Source organism: Uloborus diversus, chromosome 6, assembly GCF_026930045.1.
Source record: "Uloborus diversus isolate 005 chromosome 6, Udiv.v.3.1, whole genome shotgun sequence".
In the NCBI taxonomy this organism is placed as follows: domain Eukaryota; kingdom Metazoa; phylum Arthropoda; class Arachnida; order Araneae; family Uloboridae; genus Uloborus; species Uloborus diversus.
In genome coordinates, this window is record NC_072736.1 from 168,347,744 (window position 1) to 168,365,667 (window position 17,924).

General features: G+C 35.1%; 1 protein-coding gene across 1 annotated transcript in view; it reads left to right on the top strand.

Annotated features, from left to right (window-relative positions):
- The first annotated feature begins 117 nt into the window (after positions 1-117).
- Positions 118-17,924, top strand: part of LOC129224719 (hydroxymethylglutaryl-CoA synthase 1-like) — an 85,876-nt gene continuing 68,069 nt past the window's right edge. The window contains exon 1 of the mRNA XM_054859265.1: positions 118-393. The gene's annotated coding sequence lies outside the window, so the exon portion shown is untranslated. The remainder of the gene's footprint in view (positions 394-17,924) is intronic.

Genomic DNA, 17,924 nt, shown 5'->3' on the forward strand with positions numbered 1-17,924 from the left:
CGTTTAGAAATGATTTCATAGTTTTCTGAAGTGGCATCATAACAACCGGTAGTGACGTAAACGTCCACGATACGTAACATGCGGATGTGATTCGAAAACTTGAGTCGTGAACTTGGCCGTGACTTTAATGCCTTCCCTCGAGGCATGAATTTTACCCTCAGGATGTTAAGAGTAACTTCCTGAAATTTTGACGAAATTATTAATATTTGGTGCTATTAACCTGTCTTTAGGCTTCAATCTGACCACCTCCATCAATTACTTTCCCAAATACACCTGATTCATCTTTGACTCATCTTCCCGATCACTACATGTTAATGTTTTGAATTTTTGTTGTGACGTGTGCTACTGTGTTTTCTGTACTCACATTTTCCATCGGCAAAGGCGCATATTGAGGTGAGTGTTTATTGCTTTGTTTCTCGTAATTCAAGAAAGTTGAGAGCCGGCGGTGTTAAATTTCTGGGGTTAATTCTTAGTCCGCAGCTTTGTATTCTTGTTTTGATTTTGTGGATGTAAAAAGAAAAGCATAAACAAACTATGAATCTTGTCATCGGAGAGCTTGCTGCATTGTATATAGGACCTAACTTTTACTCAAATCATTATGGTGTTAAATTGTTTTGTCTTACAGTCGCTTTCATCGTTTTTGTTTATTTATTATTATTATTTTACAGAACCCTTGTACTCATTGCTTTTGATGTTTGGAGCCTTGTTTTTCTGTAGAAATTTAAATGAACCATAATTTTGTGGATTTTGCTTACTTTCAAAATAGAGCTCCTGTTTTAGCTTTTTAATTGAAGTATAGTAGTCATACAAATCGATCTACCAGTACGCTCTTTCATTTGCTCTTAGACATTAATCAGTTTTCTTTAAAGTTTCAATCTAGTTTGTTGAAATTACTTGAAAATGAGATTTCTTTTATGTAACTGGCACCTACAATATTCGTTATCCTGATAGTTTGCTAGGCCTATGTTCAGGAAATATATTGCTTTATTGAAGTATGTAGGAAGAAGTACATAACTGTTACTATAACTCCACTCAGAACCACCTTGCATCATTTTCTGAGGGATTTGCACCCCTCCCCCCCACTTTGTGTAAGCCCTCGTAATTGCTGATACTATTTATAAGGAAAAGATTTTGAGAATTAGTAACTAGGCATTTCACTTGTAAAGAGCTGTACTAAAGCAAATAGGCTCCCTTTGGCAAAATTACATTTGAGGCTTTCTCCTCTAGGGCAGACGTTTTCCATGTCCAAGCCACCACGGACCTAGTGGCACAGGCAAAATTTTTTTCTGGGAGCAGTTTTCAAAATTAAAAATTGTTGCTTTCTTTCATGTTCATTTATTATTCAAAAATATTCGATGGACTTTGAAAGAGTTTCTATGGATTAGAAAATATTTAAATATAACTCCTTTCAAAACAATAATTCGTATTGATATCACTATGACTTTAAAACAAAGAAAGCAGAAAAAAATACAGAATATATATATATCATTGGTTTTACTTTTACATTATATTCATTTTTTGGGGTCTTTTAAAACTTCATCATCATCAAGATTCATCTTCAAATACATCAATATCTTTACGAATGTCCTGTTGCGCTTTATTGAGAACGTTTCATCTTTTTTATAAACCATAGCTTTCTTATACATTCATCATGAAATATCGTATATTTAAGAATTGGAAAGTAGTTTGCAACTGCCTCCCTATCATAAAAAGCAGTAAGCATAGTAAGATAAAAATGCAAAGTATCTGCGCATACTGCTCAAAACTATCTGCAAGTATTTAAAACAATATACAGTGGGTAGGATAAAATTTTCATTATGCTTATTTTGCTTTCAATTATGTATCCATGAAAGCAAGAGATGAATTTCAGTAATTTAACTGCAGATTTTCAAGATAACCATTGTTTAATATTGATATTAATTAAAATTTTTTGAGCAAAGTACATATTTGCAGCAAATGTGTCTGCACAGTGGCAAATGTATCCATGCACGGACTGCGCCTGTGTGCTTCTACATTATCTAGCTATGGCAGTAAGATATTTTGTTGAAACCTTCCTCGCTTGGATAAGTTCAAATACTGTTATTTCCTTTAATTTGAACTGGGAAAATGAATGTATTCGAGTTCTGGGAGAGATTTTAACCCAAAACCCCTCCCGTTGCTGCCTGCACTGCACGGAACCCCACCTGAGCTCGTACCAATCTTACACAATAGAAAAAAAAAAAACTTTATATGATACGTTGTTTTCTTATTTTATGACTAGTGATACCCGCACGGCTTTGCCCGTAATAGAAAAATCAAAAGGTCTTTTGGTTCGCCTGTATATTTACAAATAATGTATGGTGAATTTTCTCGCCAGTTGGCTCGTACCCATCTTACGGTTCCACGTTATGATCATTTCGTATCTCGCCAATTGGCTTGTGCCCATGTTACGGTTCCACGTTATGATAATTTCGTAATTTATGATAGTTTTTTTCTTAAAATTGGAATAGAAAAGGAACCACATCGAATTTTCGAAAAATCGCTTTGAGGTGCACACCCCCATGCTACATACTAACTTTGTGCCAAATTTCATGAAAATCGGCCAAACGGTCTAGGCGCTATGCACATCACAGACATCCTACAGACATCCAGACATCCTCCGGACAGAGAGACTTTCAGCTTTATTATTAGTAAAGAAGATAAGTACACAGTAGAACCTCGTTTATCCAGACTTACTGGGACCAAAAGCAGTCTGTATAAACAAAAATCTGGATAGTATGGGTACTAAGCAAAACACATTTTGTAAATAAGCAGACTTATCTTTTATTGCAGCAAAAAATGCTGCTTTGTAACAAAATTACACAGAGTTGTAGTTTTAGCTGAACAAAACCTATTACAGTAGAAGACCGTTATAACGCACACCTTGGGACCAGAGCTTTTGCGTTATATAGATCATTTCACAAATTTTGAAACTAATATTCAGAATATATCTATATATTAGCACTTCAGAATGAGTTTTATCTGCAATGAGTATTAAAGCACTAATATTACAATTAGTTATTCACAAATAAATATGTTTCACACTCAAAATCCTGCACTTCTGCTAGCTTCATGGTTTGCATAAGAGCTGCATTTTCAAGAACCATCTGGTATTTCCATTTTACTGTGAATGCTAATTTTCATTTAAAAGCTTTGAATTAAGATGAAAAGATGAAAAACTGATTCAAAATTTAATTTTCCTAACAATTTTCATGTTTGCAAGGCAAAACAGAGGGATTTTTTAAACTTCAAAACCAATTGTTTACTTCTAAAAAGTAGTGCGGTTTATAGAGAATTGCGTTATACAGGTCGGCGTTATAACGGTCTTCTACTGTATGGCCATTCCATTGTCAAAAGCCGGCCAAAACTATTGCATAAAAGCACACTAATGTGTATACACATACAGTTTGTATGCATAATTTTGCACATTTTAATGCATAGTTAAAATAAATAGGATGTCTATTTATCATTATTAAAATAATTTTTAAAACTGATTTCTTGATTTAAATGCAACTTTTCTTATTAACATTAAAAATTGTTCACAACAAAGGACACTGGTTTATTAGGAATTTACGAAACAACTTGCAATATAAACTAATAGCTATTTTTCAGAATTCAACAAATTAAAAAATAAGTACTGTTGGAAACATATTTTTAAAGAATGATATATTATGACATATTTCTCCTATGATGTGAATAATCTTAAACATGCTGTTCCTTTATTACTTGCCTAGGGTGTAAAGTTACTTGTTTACTTAAATAATGAATAGTGACTGATCATGGGATTGGTGTTTCATATGACTTTTAATTAGGTACTCATTTATTTTTATTTCTAATTTTATAATTTCGTATATCCACCTCCAATAGCCAAAACTGATTTTATCCAAGCTGGTTTTAACCCGTTTTACCCATGTTTAAAACCACCACTGGCCAAAACTCATACAACCCTGAAATTACATAGGATTGTTACTCGCAAGCACTTTATCATATTCAGTTCAGCTGCAGTGGTGTCGGACTGACATTGCATGTTTGTTAAATGAGAAAAATTTATTTTGCGATCAATGCAGGAGTTGTGCATTGTATGAATTATGTTAATGGATTAAACTTTTGCACCGAAAAACAGGACGAGGAGTCATTGTTTTAAGCTATTAAAATCTCAGGCTAACCTTTAAATAAGAAAAAAACTATTACTATAGTAGGGTGGTGTGCACTTGGAACAGCTTACCGGTAGAGGTGGTAGTGAGCAAGGGGGTGGATAGCTTTAAGAGGGCCATTGATCTTCATTGGGGACTAATAAATTGACTAGGACCAGCCTAGCTGGGCCAAGAGCCTGTTGCTGGTCGTCACATTTGTATTTGAACCAAAATGAAAAGCAAGTATATTTGGCATATTTAAAATTTTATTCTTACCTTCATAATTTCAAATTATCACTTAAGTGTATATTTTTTTAACTCGAGAAATTTGATGTGGTGGATAAATCAGAGATCGGATAAACATGGTTCTGCTCGACTAAAAAATTGTTGAATATATTTATTCATTTTTCTGTTTAGTTTTTATAGCTGTCTAGTTTTTATAACTTAAAGTATTGTTTTAGTTTATGGTACCATTGTATATACTCTTGTACAAGTGTATCTCGCACGTAAGTCGACCCCCCTACTTTTAGGAGGGAAATCGGAGAAAAAATCGAAAACCTGCGTATAAGTCAAGCTCCTACTTTCTGAAAAAATCGGGAACGTTTTGCTGCTAATTTTCAATATAAACATTATAAAAAGGAGGAAAATGAAATGCAGTGAACATTTTTTATTTTAAAAAACATCTCATAATTTTGTAGTAAGTTATCGCCCTAAGCCAGAGCTAAGGCAGAAATACTTAAAATACACCACCTATATTTTGGCTCTCTTGGCTCCCTTAAGAGGATTTTCGCCACCAGCTTATGTGATTCCTGTTCCGGGCTGATGAGTGCTAAAAAGCACGAAACTGCAGTCCTCGGATGGAATAACTGAGCTGGTGGTGCATTTTAAGTATTTCTGCCTTAGCCCTGGCTTAGGGCAGTAACTTACTACAAAATACCATGCCTTGCCATCAATCTTTGAGTTGAACCGCACCATTGCTGCGGTCACTCATCTGGTGTTCTAATTCTACATCAGCTACCAGTTTGTTTGGCTCTCTTGGCTCCCTTAAGAGGATTTTCGCCACCAGCTCATGTGATTCCTATTCCGGGCTAATGAGTGCTAAAAAGCACACAACTGCAGTCCTCGGATGGAATAACTGAGCTGGTGGTGTATTTTAAATATCTCATTATTATTCTTTTGCACAAAAAGGATTCATTTCTGCAATCGCGATTTTTGTAAAGGGCTTGATTTTGCTACGACGATTTTTGTTGCCTGTTGCTTTTATTTTGAATAAATATCAATAAAATTCTGCCCTGTAGCCATTTTTTATTATTGTTTTAAAAAATGAGTGTTCATTCTCGACTATCGGGAAAATCGGCAAATATGGCAATTCCTGTACTTTTCTCGTAGTCGGCCGTTTGCTGCAATTATTTAGTCTTTATTTCAGTCATACCATGTAAAATTATAGCAGAATGTGTAAGCATTTACTCTATAGCATCTGCTTAAAAGGGTTGGGCTAAAATCGGAAAAATGTTCACGTTTTCAAGTGTTTTTTCTTCCAAGAATTGTTAGCAAAAATATTTTTTCGGAATTTCTGCCCCACGTATAAGTTAACCCTTGAACTTTTAATCTCGCTTTTTCTAACAAATTTCTCGACTTATATGTGACTATATACGCTAGTAAAAATTAATTGAAAAGGGAATGTTAATGAATAAATGTTGTCAAATTATGTTTCTATTACAAGTTTACCAGTAATAATAGACTTATTGGAGTTTGTGAACAAAACTGTTTTATAGCTTTCTTTAGGTGAGATCATTCTTCATTTGAGTTGTATATGTACTAGGATTTTAAATTACATTACCAAAACACACTAATGAGTTTAATTATGTGTTGAAGATCGTCAGTCCGTATATAACAGTTCTTAGCCGATTTCAAGATGTTTGACATAAAAATTACACTAATTTTTTACTCATTAAGACCGAAACTTCTAGTGGTGAACAATTTTGAAACTGATCAAAATATTTTTTTCTATTACTTACCCATATATGTAGAATAATTTAGCATGAAAAGAATTTTTGCTAAATGTTCTCATTAAAAATGAGTGAAAAATAAAACGTTTGACTTATTTTGTCGGACGTAAGTGCTGAAACTAAAAATTGACTTGCAAAACAAAAATCTGAGATTCAGGTCAATTATTGAATTTGCAATATTGTGTTATGCTAAAAAGCAGTGATGAAAGATTAATAATCTCATAAATATTTTTAAAAATTGTAGTCGTATTAAGCTGCAAAATATGGATTTTGGTTTTGGTGACGGGTTTAGACAAAAGTGTTTAAAACCAATATTAAGTAATTATTATTGTTGAATATAATCTTGAATAACATGTTAAACACAGTAAACTCATGTATTTATATTATTACACATTGAAGAATTTCAGTAAATGGATATTGTCCCCTACTTCCAATTGGGATATGGGGAGAAATTATTTTAAGAATTTTTCTTCATGTAACAGATTAAATCCACTTCTTTTGGTTATTTAAAACTAGTGGTAACTGCACGGCTTTGCCCGTAATAGAAAAATTAAAAGGTCCTTCGGTTCGCCTGTATATTTACAAAAAATGTATGGTGAATTTTCTCGCCAATTGGCTTGTGCCCGTGTTACAGTTCCACGTTATGATAATTTCGTATCTCGCCAATTGGCTTGTGCCCATGTTACGGTTCCACGTTATGATAATTTCGTAATTTACTCGTCCATCTTATGATAGTTTTTTTCTTAAAATTGGAATACAAAAAGAACCACATCGAATTTTCGAAAAATCGCTTCGAGGTGCACACCCCCACATGCTACATACTAACTTTGTGCCAAATTTCATGAAAATCGGCCGAACGGTTTAGGCGCTATGGGCGTCACAGACATCCAGACATCCTCCGGACAGAAAGACTTTCAGCTTTATTATTAGTAAAGATAGCCACTCATCACGGGAAACCAGCATAGTCAAGCAAGAATGAAGGAATGTTTCCTGCAAAATGTTTACCACAAACAAATGAAAGATAAAGGAAGTAGCTTTTATGAGTCCTTATGGAGAGGCGATAATGAGCAAGAGGGTGGATAGCTTTAAGCGGACCATTGATTGTCATCTTCTTTATCTTTACTAATAATAAAGCAGAAAGTCTCTCTGTCCGGAGGATGTCTGGATGTCTGTAGGATGTCTGTAGGATGTCTGGATGTCTGTGACGCGCATAGCGCCTAAACCGTTCGGCCGATTTTCATGAAATTTGACACAAAGTTAGTATGTAGCATGGGGGTGTGCACCTCGAAGCGATTTTTCGAAAATTCGATGTGGTTCTTTTTTTATTCCAATTTTAAGAAAAAAACTATCATAAATTACGAAATTATCATAACGTGGAACCGTAACATGGGCACAAGCCAATTGGCGAGATACGAAATTATCATAACGTGGAACTGTAACACGGGCACAAGCCAATTGGCGAGAAAATTCACCACACATTATTTGTAAATATACAGGCGAACCAAAGGACCTTTTAATTTTTCTATTACGGGCAAAGCCGTGCGGGTGCCACTAGTTACTAATAATGAAGCTGAAAGTCTTTCTGTCTGGATCTCTGTGACTCGCTTAGCCCCTAGACAGTTCGGCTGATTATCATGAAATTTGGTACAAAATTAGTTTGTAGCATGGGGGTGTGCACCTTGAAGTGATTTTTCGAAAATTCGATTTTGTTCCTTTTATATTCCAATTTTAAGAAAATTTTGCCGAGCAAATTATCACAACATGGACGAATAAATTACGAATTTATCATACCTAATGTGGAACCGTAACACGAGCAAGCAAATGAACGTAGCAAATTGGCGAGAAATTCATCATCTATTATTTGTAAATTTACAGGCGAACAAAGAAATTAATTCCTAATGTTATTTTCAATAATGAATTTCTATGAAAGGGTATGGAGGTAGGATGCTATCGTTTAAGTTCACCTGGAATCATCTTTATTTTTCATGAAGAGCATGATATTCCTTGATATTTTTACTAAGTGTTAAAATTTTTTGAACTCCTTTCGTGTAAAAAGGGGGTTAAATTTCATTTGATGGATGTCAAAAAGAGCTCCCCACCCCCCTATTCAAATTTCAAACTTGACTTGATTTCGCGAAACATTAGTTCTTGCACCGTTTCATGAAAACATTTTTTTAAAAAACTATCATAGCATAAATGAAATGCATACAAGAAGACGAAATTATGAAAGCTGAGTGTGTGTGATGTAGAATTTGGTTAGGAGAAGCTTCTTTGCCAGTCAGCCACAGCAAAACATGGTGCTCAGGACTTCTAACCTCGTCGATTTTTTTTTTGAGCTAATGGGAGTAATGCAGTACCTCTGGGGACCCCCGTGTGCATGCCTCTGAGGGTTTCGGCAGGAGTGGCTCTCGTCAAGGGAGCAGCAACTGGGGGGGGGGGGCATTTCGACTAACTTACAAAAAACATAATTGGGGCTTTTTCTTTTTTTTGAATTTTTAAAAAAAATAATCATATGGGTAGAAAAGGTTTTTGTAAATAAAATAAACTTTCTAAAAAAAGAGCTAGAGGGGAAAAATGAAACAATCCTTAATTCTCAAAAAAAAAAAAAAAAAGGGTTGGGGGGATTTCACTTGTGGCTTGAAATTGTATTCTGATTCATTGAGTTAGCTAAACACACACACAATTTGTATGCCAGAGAGCGGTGGTCGTTCGATGCCTGATGATTTCATTTTTTTTCAAGGAGGAGGCGATATTTTTTCGTGTATAGCTTTTCTTAGGCTAAGTATTTATTCTCATTATAATTAATAATCTAAGCATAAAAAGTCTTATTTGAACAAAATATTGGGAGGCTTACATTAGCAAATATATCGTACTTTTGTTTTGGCCGTATGTAAATAGTCATGTTTTTTAGTCAATTTCAGATAAGCCATGCTTATTGTGTTTGCTTTGCTCTCCTAATTATAATAGAATTTTTTTATTACTTTGATTTTTACACTCCTGTTTGTGAAAAATGCAACACCACGAAGGATTTACGCGAGAGAGCTGAAAATTGCATCAAATGTAAAGTAGGGCATGATATGCAAATGATTAGAATTGCAGACCGGTAGCGCATGCGTATGTTGAGCAGCGCCATCTGAACGGCGCACAGTGGAGTATTTGACTGAAAATCCTGGCCAAAAGTCCAAAATTAAAAATTTACCCGATTTTTATGAAAATTTATTCCATGATAGTTGACTAACTGGTGCATCGATCGGCACCTGTTTTGAAAACTTGAGTCACATACAATTTCTGATAGCCTCGGTGAAAGATGAGATTTCTATAAGAATTTTCGCTTTTTTGTTACGTTTCAGCTTAATTATTACGTTTCAATGTAGATTTTTTTGTGGCTTTCTAAATGAATGGAATTGAACCAAACCAATTTTACGGTATAAAGAAATGTCAGGGCTTAGTGCTAATTATAAATAAAAGTAAATATTTTTATTTTCTTTTAGTGAAAAAAATAAAGAAAACTTGGTACGTGAGATTTTTAAAGGCTTTTCGCCTTAATTTATAACTAGAGAAAGCTTTTTAAATGGGTGTCGGGCTTGGTCGGGCTGTTTTGAAAGTTGCATCGTATTTGGCAAAGTCTCTAGTGCTAATTTCAGCAAAAAAATCTTCCGCCTACAACTGCCCTTTTTTTAAATGATTTTTTAAAAAAAAAGTGCATAATCCGATCTTTTTGTGACAAGTCATGATTTTAAACTGAATTTACCTACAAAGATTTAATAAATTTGCAAAAAAGTTATCATAAGTACTACTGAATGAAAAGATCGACATATTTGAGCGCACAAACAACAATAAAATTTCAGACACGAGTTTCATGGTTATGAGAAACCGCTTCATCAATGTGTAAAGATGTAAGTTATGGAATGAGAATCATCCAATTAATTTCGAAAACGCTTACCTATATGCATCGCTAAAGAGATTCACTGCACCCCTAAACCATGTGTTTGCGTTCAGTTATATTAATTTTCTCATGTACGTTAATGAGTTAATAAATTAAATTATTTTGTGATCTCGCTAAGAAAATGTGCTCTTCCTTAAAATTGAGATAGATTTTAGATAAAATAAATAAATATTTATATTTTTTCAGCTCATTGCTGCAAATAATGTGCCGGGGGAGGGGGGCTTTCCCCCTTATACGTAGAAAAAGGGGGGAAATACCCCCCCCCCCCACCACACACACACACTTGCTAGCGTTAGGAGACAATTGTAATTGTCTCCTAACGTTCCTACGCTAGCGAGCTATCCATATTTAAGACATTTTACCTACTCATTGTGAAATTAAAGTTATATAAAATTTTAGTTCCAAATTTGTTCGTACAATTTTTAGCGGGACACATCACACGATGTAAAACTAAGGATCGACCCAAGGTACGAGCACAATATATACAATTCAAAAACAAAGAGCTTTTGAATATCCATTTTCGAGTGTTTTTACAGTTAAAATATCCTAGTTCATTTATTTATTTATTTATTTATTTTCAATAGAAAAAAGGTTCTTTGTAAACCCGAAACCCTTGTCTTTAATTCTTTTTGTGCATGATTAACTCGTGGTTTTAATAATTGAAACCAAACGAAAATAATAAAATTGATTATTTTTTTGGTTTCAAATTAGTGTTTTGTACAGAATACTAGGATTTTTTTAACCGCTTTTTGCTCTTTCCCCCATCGAACAGTGCACTTAATTACATATCTTCAAAGGAAAACAGCAATTCGCATCGAACATGTTTACTTATCACTTGTCTAAGCATTATTGGCAAAGAGCCAACCGTGGCATTCATTTCGGATCGAGTGAAAATTATTGAAAATTTTTATTTCAACTCATTGAAAAAAAATTCATTATAAATCAGTGAAAGAACATAACTTCACCGTTTTCGCTGTAAATGAAGGTAAGGTGTTTATATTATTTCCTTAAAAAGTTTCAGAGCCATAACATTATTAGAATATTAGATGCGAGAATTTTAGTTTACATGGATTGAATAATTGAAAAAAGTCGAAAAAGTGACCTCCCTTTGTAAATTCTTAGAAATTCGGTTAATTACGTTAGAACTTCAAACAAACCATAATCTTGAAGAAAATTATTTTTCCTATCTAGTGATGCATTGGGTTTTTTTCTACGTTTACTAGGATCGTTTTTACGGTCGTAAACATGCAAAAGTCTAAACCGTGGATAAAATATTAAATATTTCATTTTCTAATTCAAATTTTAAAAATCGAGTTTCAAATTGTAACATTAGACATTTCAGACAACTTGTATACCAAGTTTCATGTCTATAAGTGGGATAGCTTCGCCGTACAGCGCACAAACGCACACAAGGATGTCGCCTTCAGAAGGGTGAAAATTTCAAACTAGTTTTGGCCAGGATTTTCAGTCAAATACTCCACTGTGCGGCGGATCGAACCGAATATAAATAGACGGCTGTAGCGAGGCGTCTATGATTATCGGCGGTTATATGTTAGAGTAAACGTTAAACTGAATCTTTACTATGCCTCTTCGACGAAAGAAAGCGAAATCTGAGCAAATTTTGGAGTTTGAACGGGGCAGAATTGTCGGCCTTCGTGAGGCTGGATTGTCTTATCGTGCCATAGGCGCTCATGTGCAGCGTAACAGCAGCACAATCATGCGCCTTTGGAAGCAGTGGACGGACGTTGATCAAACGGCTCAGAAATCCGGGATTGGACCCCGAAATGTGATGTCAGCTCTCGAGGACAGACACCTGGTGCGTATGGCATTGACGGACCACACAGCTCCTTCTAGACGATTTGCAGCACAGTGGTCAACAGCTACAGGTGTTTCATTGTGTGCTTCATCAATTCGGAGACGTCTGCTGCAGCGTGGGCTGCACGCAAAGATTCCTTTATACAGGATTCCTCTCATGCAAAACCATCGCCGCCTACGGCTACAATGGACCAATATGCATAGGAGCTGGCATGCTGATTGGAAGCAGGTCGTCTTTTCTGACGAATCCTGCTTCAATTTGTGGCACCATGATGGCCGAATTCGTGTCGGGCGCTATGCCGGTGAACGACACATTCCGGAATGCATTATCGAACGCCACAGTGGACAAATACCCAGAGTTATGGTCTGGGGTGCCGTAGCATATTATGGACGATCACAATTGCTACGAATTGTGGGCAATTTGAACAGTACCCGATACCTAAATGAAGTTTTACAGCCCCAAGCTATTCCTTTCCTGCAAGGATTGCCAGGGACTATATTTCAGCAGGATAATGCCCATCCACATGTCGCCAGGACTGTCAAATCCTACCTTGATTCGCAGCAGGTACAGCTTCTTCTTTGGCATGCATATTCCCCGGATATGTCACCGATTGAACAGGTGTGGGATTTCGTTGGGCGGCATCTCGCTCGTGATCCTCGTCCTGTTGCTTCGACAGACAAACTTTGGTTGCGCATACAAACAATATGGAATACTGTTCCGCAGGCAGATATTCAAACTTTGTTTCACTTCATGCCAAGTCGTGTAGCAGCTCTTATTGCAGCGCATGGTGGCCACACAAAATGCTAATTTCCACCTCTTTTTATTGTTTGTTTGGTTAGAAAATGTAATCATTTATTTGTACCATTACCATTCAACAGTATATTAAATTTCATTCAACTATGATGCTTCCTTCATGGTGTTGTAATTTTCACCAACAGGAGTGTATTTAAAAAAAAAAAAGGTTTCTTTCTTTCTTTTAGTAAATGTGTAAATTATATTTATTGTACATTCTCCTAGTTGTTTGAAATAAATTCTATAAAAAGTTAAAGCGGTTTTGAAAAAAATAGTAAATACATTGCTATCATTGCTATAAATAGAACTGAGAAATGTTTATTGGTTTTATTGATTTAATGTGAAATGATGGGGGGGGGGGGGACTAAAACTTTTGGGAAGGAGAAAATTCTCAATTTGCCAAATGAAATCCCAACTTTTCCAAATGATAAAATTTGAGCATATACACATATATATACATAACATCTACTGCAAAGGAACATTGGGCATTATTATCATTGAAGAAAATTAAAAAAAAAAAAAAAAGAAATTAAGAATATTAAAATTACAATACTGTCTCCTAATTTGTCAAATCATTGAGTCAAATGTTCTCCCCAAAATTTTTTGGGAGTTCACAGTGACCTCCGGTGACTTCCCATCAGGGCAATCCAGGGGGGGGGGCGCAATTTCTTAAGTTTGCAAGAGGCGCCAGACTCTGTAGGTACCCTACTGGTCTGGAGTAGCTAATACCATGCTCAAGCAAAAACCTCATATGAAGCTGAGTACATTATCACATTGGTTGATAAAAATACATTCACCTAACAGAAAGAGGTGTGCAAACATTGTATGCCTCCCTATTAAAAAAGTGAAGATAAAAGCTAGGGTATAAATGTTATACCCCAGCTGTTGCTAGAGAGAGGTAGTAGTCAAAAGAAACGGATGCGTGAAGGGGATCAGGACCCTCCGTAGAAATTTGTAAAATTGGTGTCAAAAACGCTATTTTCGGAACGTTTTAATGGTAAGGTTGGGTGAGATGGGGTTGAGGTTCCTTCCCCGAGTATTTTTCCTTACTATAGTCAATTTCAAGCTATCTTTTGCAATATTAGGGGATTGAATGCTCTTTCCAGAAATTTTCACGGATAAAAGTCTTCATAAGTCGAAGCTTTCATACTCTCGCCCTATTCATCTTCCTTCAGGATCATTGATCAAGTTTTTAAAATTTATTTTTAAACGCAGTAAACAAGAGAATTCATAAAATTTAAAATAAGTTTAAAACTGACATTCTTAATGTGCAACTTATTACTTTGAAGCAAAATGGATACTAAAAGTCACAAGTCTTAAAACTCCAATAGTAAACTATCTCTGGTTCGTCAGAAGAAGGACGTAGGTAGGGGGGCATCGGTGGAAGCCCTCAAAAAGTTTTCGAAATTGAAATTCTAAAAACACTTTTAGAGATGTGTGTATGGATGAGGGAGCTACCAGGAAGAAATTTTCAAAATTTGAAAACCTCTAAGGATCTGTACAGAAATAGTTCGACGTTGAAGCACAACCCAGGACATATTTGGTAATGATAGAGAAAAGGAGAGGAGGTTCCCTCCTGATTTTTTTTTTTCAAAACTGAAGTCAATTTTAGGATATCTTTGGAAAAGAAGAGTTTGGAGACCCTCCCCTGAAAAGGTTTCGAAATTAAAAAGCCCAATTTTAAGTTATTTTTAGAGTTGAAAAGTGTTAAGGAGCAGTTGAGATCTCCCTCCAAAATTTTTTAAAAATGAACTCTTAAAAAGATCCATTTCAGGACCCTCCTCCGGAAATGTTGTGAAACTGATGTTCTAAAAAACGCCTAAATAAATGCATTTTTAGGACATCAATTTCACATTCTTCTCATATTATTCTCCGTCTCCGACAGACTAATTAAACCTTTTTCTAAATTTCTTGCGTGGGAGAAGAGCTATGAAGGTAGCATTTTGAAGACGTATTTTAGATTGACTGGAAAAAAAAAGGGTAGTGAAAAAAAAGAGAGAGAGAAGGGAATTTAAATTTGCTAACCAATAATCTACATCGTTAGAAAATTTTAATTTAAAGATTTATTTTTAAGAGAATTAAGATTTTTTTCCAACATTACTTGCTTTTCTTATTAAAATAACTTTGTTTTTCCCAAGACACGCTCTTTTCTTTTCTTAAGTAAGGGACGCCCTGGACCCTCTGGTTGCACCACTGCCTGGTGTCATCTAATGTATTATTATTATCATTCATTCTTTCTTTTTTTTTTTGAGGCTAAAAGTTTGGAAATTATTTGTGAGCAAACTAAAACCAAGTAATAATAGCTACCTGTAACTTTTAATATCTTAATAAATTCAGATTTTGGGAGGGGCCAGGTTCCCCTCGGCCTCTCCCTCATACACTCCCTTGACTTCTAATGTGGCTTTATTAGAAAATTTTGAGCAATTAACAACTCATTGCTACCTCGAATTTCTACTTCATCAAATAAAACCAAATTGGTTTTACTCAGTGCTGTAGGTGGAGTGAAAAAAATAGGAAAACTCAACTTGGGGGTTGGGTTTAAAAGAAACAGTGGTTTGAAGCTAATTTGTACAAGATTTTCGTTATTTGTACTCTAAAAAACCAAATATAATTCGGGGGACGGTGCCCAACTACATCACTGGCTTTGCCAATTAAGCATGGTTAAGTGGTCAGGGAAAACATGGAACTGTTAAAGAATTTCATTTTGATCATAAAAGTCACGGGAAAATTATTAATTTTGTCAAAAACCTAAAAAAGTGTAGTGGGAGGGGGGGGGGGACGAACCTAGCATGAAATACATTGTTTTTTGCATTATAAACTGTTACTGGATGCAGGTTAGTGAACTCATCAAATAAATTTACTCAAGATCAGTTCGTAAAAAACATAATTTGGAAATTTAAATAATATAAAAATAAAATTGAAGAATAATTTAAATAAAAATCATTAAAAAACTATATATTTTTTTTGCATTTGTTACAGAGGAAATCATACTGTTTTGATTCATAACAAGAACGTCGCAAATTCAAAAATTGAGTCTGGAATTTTTTAGAAATTTTTCGTTGGAACCTGGAAACGTCAGGGTGTGTGAAAGTGAGTGGGAACCTCACTTTCACACAAGTCGTTCGTTTATGTCGTTCGTTTGTGATTAGCAGTGCAGTAAATATAGCGTTACATTCAGATTTCTTAGTTTCTATTTTTTTCCTGCAATTCATTAAATGCTATTGAAAAAGAGTTTAATAATTTATTTAAAACAGTTAATATGAATCGTTTAACAATCAAGTCCCTTATGCTCTTAATTAGTTTAGAATACTTTTAAGAACCGAATAAACACTAAAAAATTTTTTTTTTTTTTATTCTGATAGGTACTAGGGGCAAAAAGTGTTCAGACAACAAAATTGGGTTATATGTGTCGTTAAGAAATTATATTGGCAATATTACTTGCATCTCAAATTGTGAGAAAAATATCAAAAGAGTTTTATTAATCGACGAATTGGAGCCTGCCTATTCGCAACTCCAGAGCTCGAATACGCTACCTTACTGTGATAAACAACACTAAAGCAAAAGGTAAAACATTCCATTCCACCTGTTTTCTTTGGGGTAAATTACAGGCTTCAGGCAGTTTGTGATGTAATGTAATTTCAGAAGAATAGAAAAGAAAGCTTCCGACAAACACGATGAAAAATTACTGTTATGCACTAAGCTTCAAAGCAAGTTACAAGTTATGGCATTTGTTTGTTTTACCTTTTCATCCGCCATTAGACAGTGGCTGCAGCGACCCCTATAGTTTATTGGGGTTGCGAATACCAGTAGTTGGCAAAAATGTTTTTAGGTCATTTGATCAAGAACTATTTTTTTTTTTGTTGAAAAATTCTGAAAAAAAAAAGAAAAGAAAAAGAAATTTCTCTCTCAATCAAATATATGGAAGAGCCAAACTTTAAAACACAATATCTCAGCTTGAGCTCAACTGCAAATTCCATTTTTGTGCTTTGCACGGCAGTATACAGAGTGCGGCAAAAAAAAAAAAAAAAAAAAACTTGGAAAAAGATTGCATAATCGAATGGAAGTAAAATCATTTTAATGAGTTTCTTATTTATTTTTGCTTCTCACTTTATTAGAAAATAATTTACAATGTATCTCCTAGTTTATGTATTGTTTTTCGGTTTTCTTATAATTTTAGGCTAAAGATCAGATATTTTAAAGTGGTTTAACCAAGTAAAACGACAGTTCGTTTGCTTGTTGTGCCTCGGCAAACGGTATTTCATGCTGTATGCCGCTTCATGTGGCTTGGAAAGGATAGTCGATGTCCAGGAAGTGTACAAAAACAAACAGTGGACATTTCAGTTAATCTTCAGGTCATCCAAAAGTGAGTTCAATGAAATCCTTGGGTTTACACGAGAGTAGTCATTCGTGAGATGGGGAATTTGTGGCCGATAAGTGCGACTAAGGGCAAAAGCAGCTCAAACAGAAGTTTTACGAGTTCCAAAAAGTTCAGGCATTCGTATGACTCCAAAGATGCCAGAAACGTTTAGAACGGGCCGCAAGTCCACGCTGGAAGAGATACCTTTCGCTGATTTACCGTTCAACCAGCTCATAACCTCCAGAGCAATAGGATTTGGTTTGAAGCACTATAGTTTGAAGGACACTCCAAACACCTTAGAAAATGTTAGCGCCGAAATCAGAAGTCACGCTTTGTCTGTGACAGAATCAGCACAAGCGACAAAAAATCTTTTTTTTTTTTTTTTTTTTGTGGACGAGGGCCATAAAATGAATCAAAAAGTGTACCAGAAGGACATTTTAGAAGCTGTTGTACTTCTGTGGACCTAAGAGCACTTCAGCATAGCAATGGGACATTTCAATTTGACACACCAGTTCATACGACCAAAAAGACAAGAGTGGTGCAAGGCGTTGTTTTTGACATAATATCATCTTTAGAGTGGGCGCTCTACTCGCTAGACCTCAATTCCATTTATTACACCGTACCACGGGCGCCCATATAATGGAGAAAGTGGGGGCTCGAGCCCCCCTCCCCCTTAGAAATTAGAACTTCCTTGCTTTTAGTACTTGTTTCTTTGCATAAACGTAAAAACATTTCTTCTCCAGCCATTAATGAATAAGTTATTAAAAGTGTCAAATTTTAATGACTCTAATCTGTGTTGAAATCGGTTTCCATGGGGAAAATATCATGCGAAACCATGGAGAAAATATGAGGC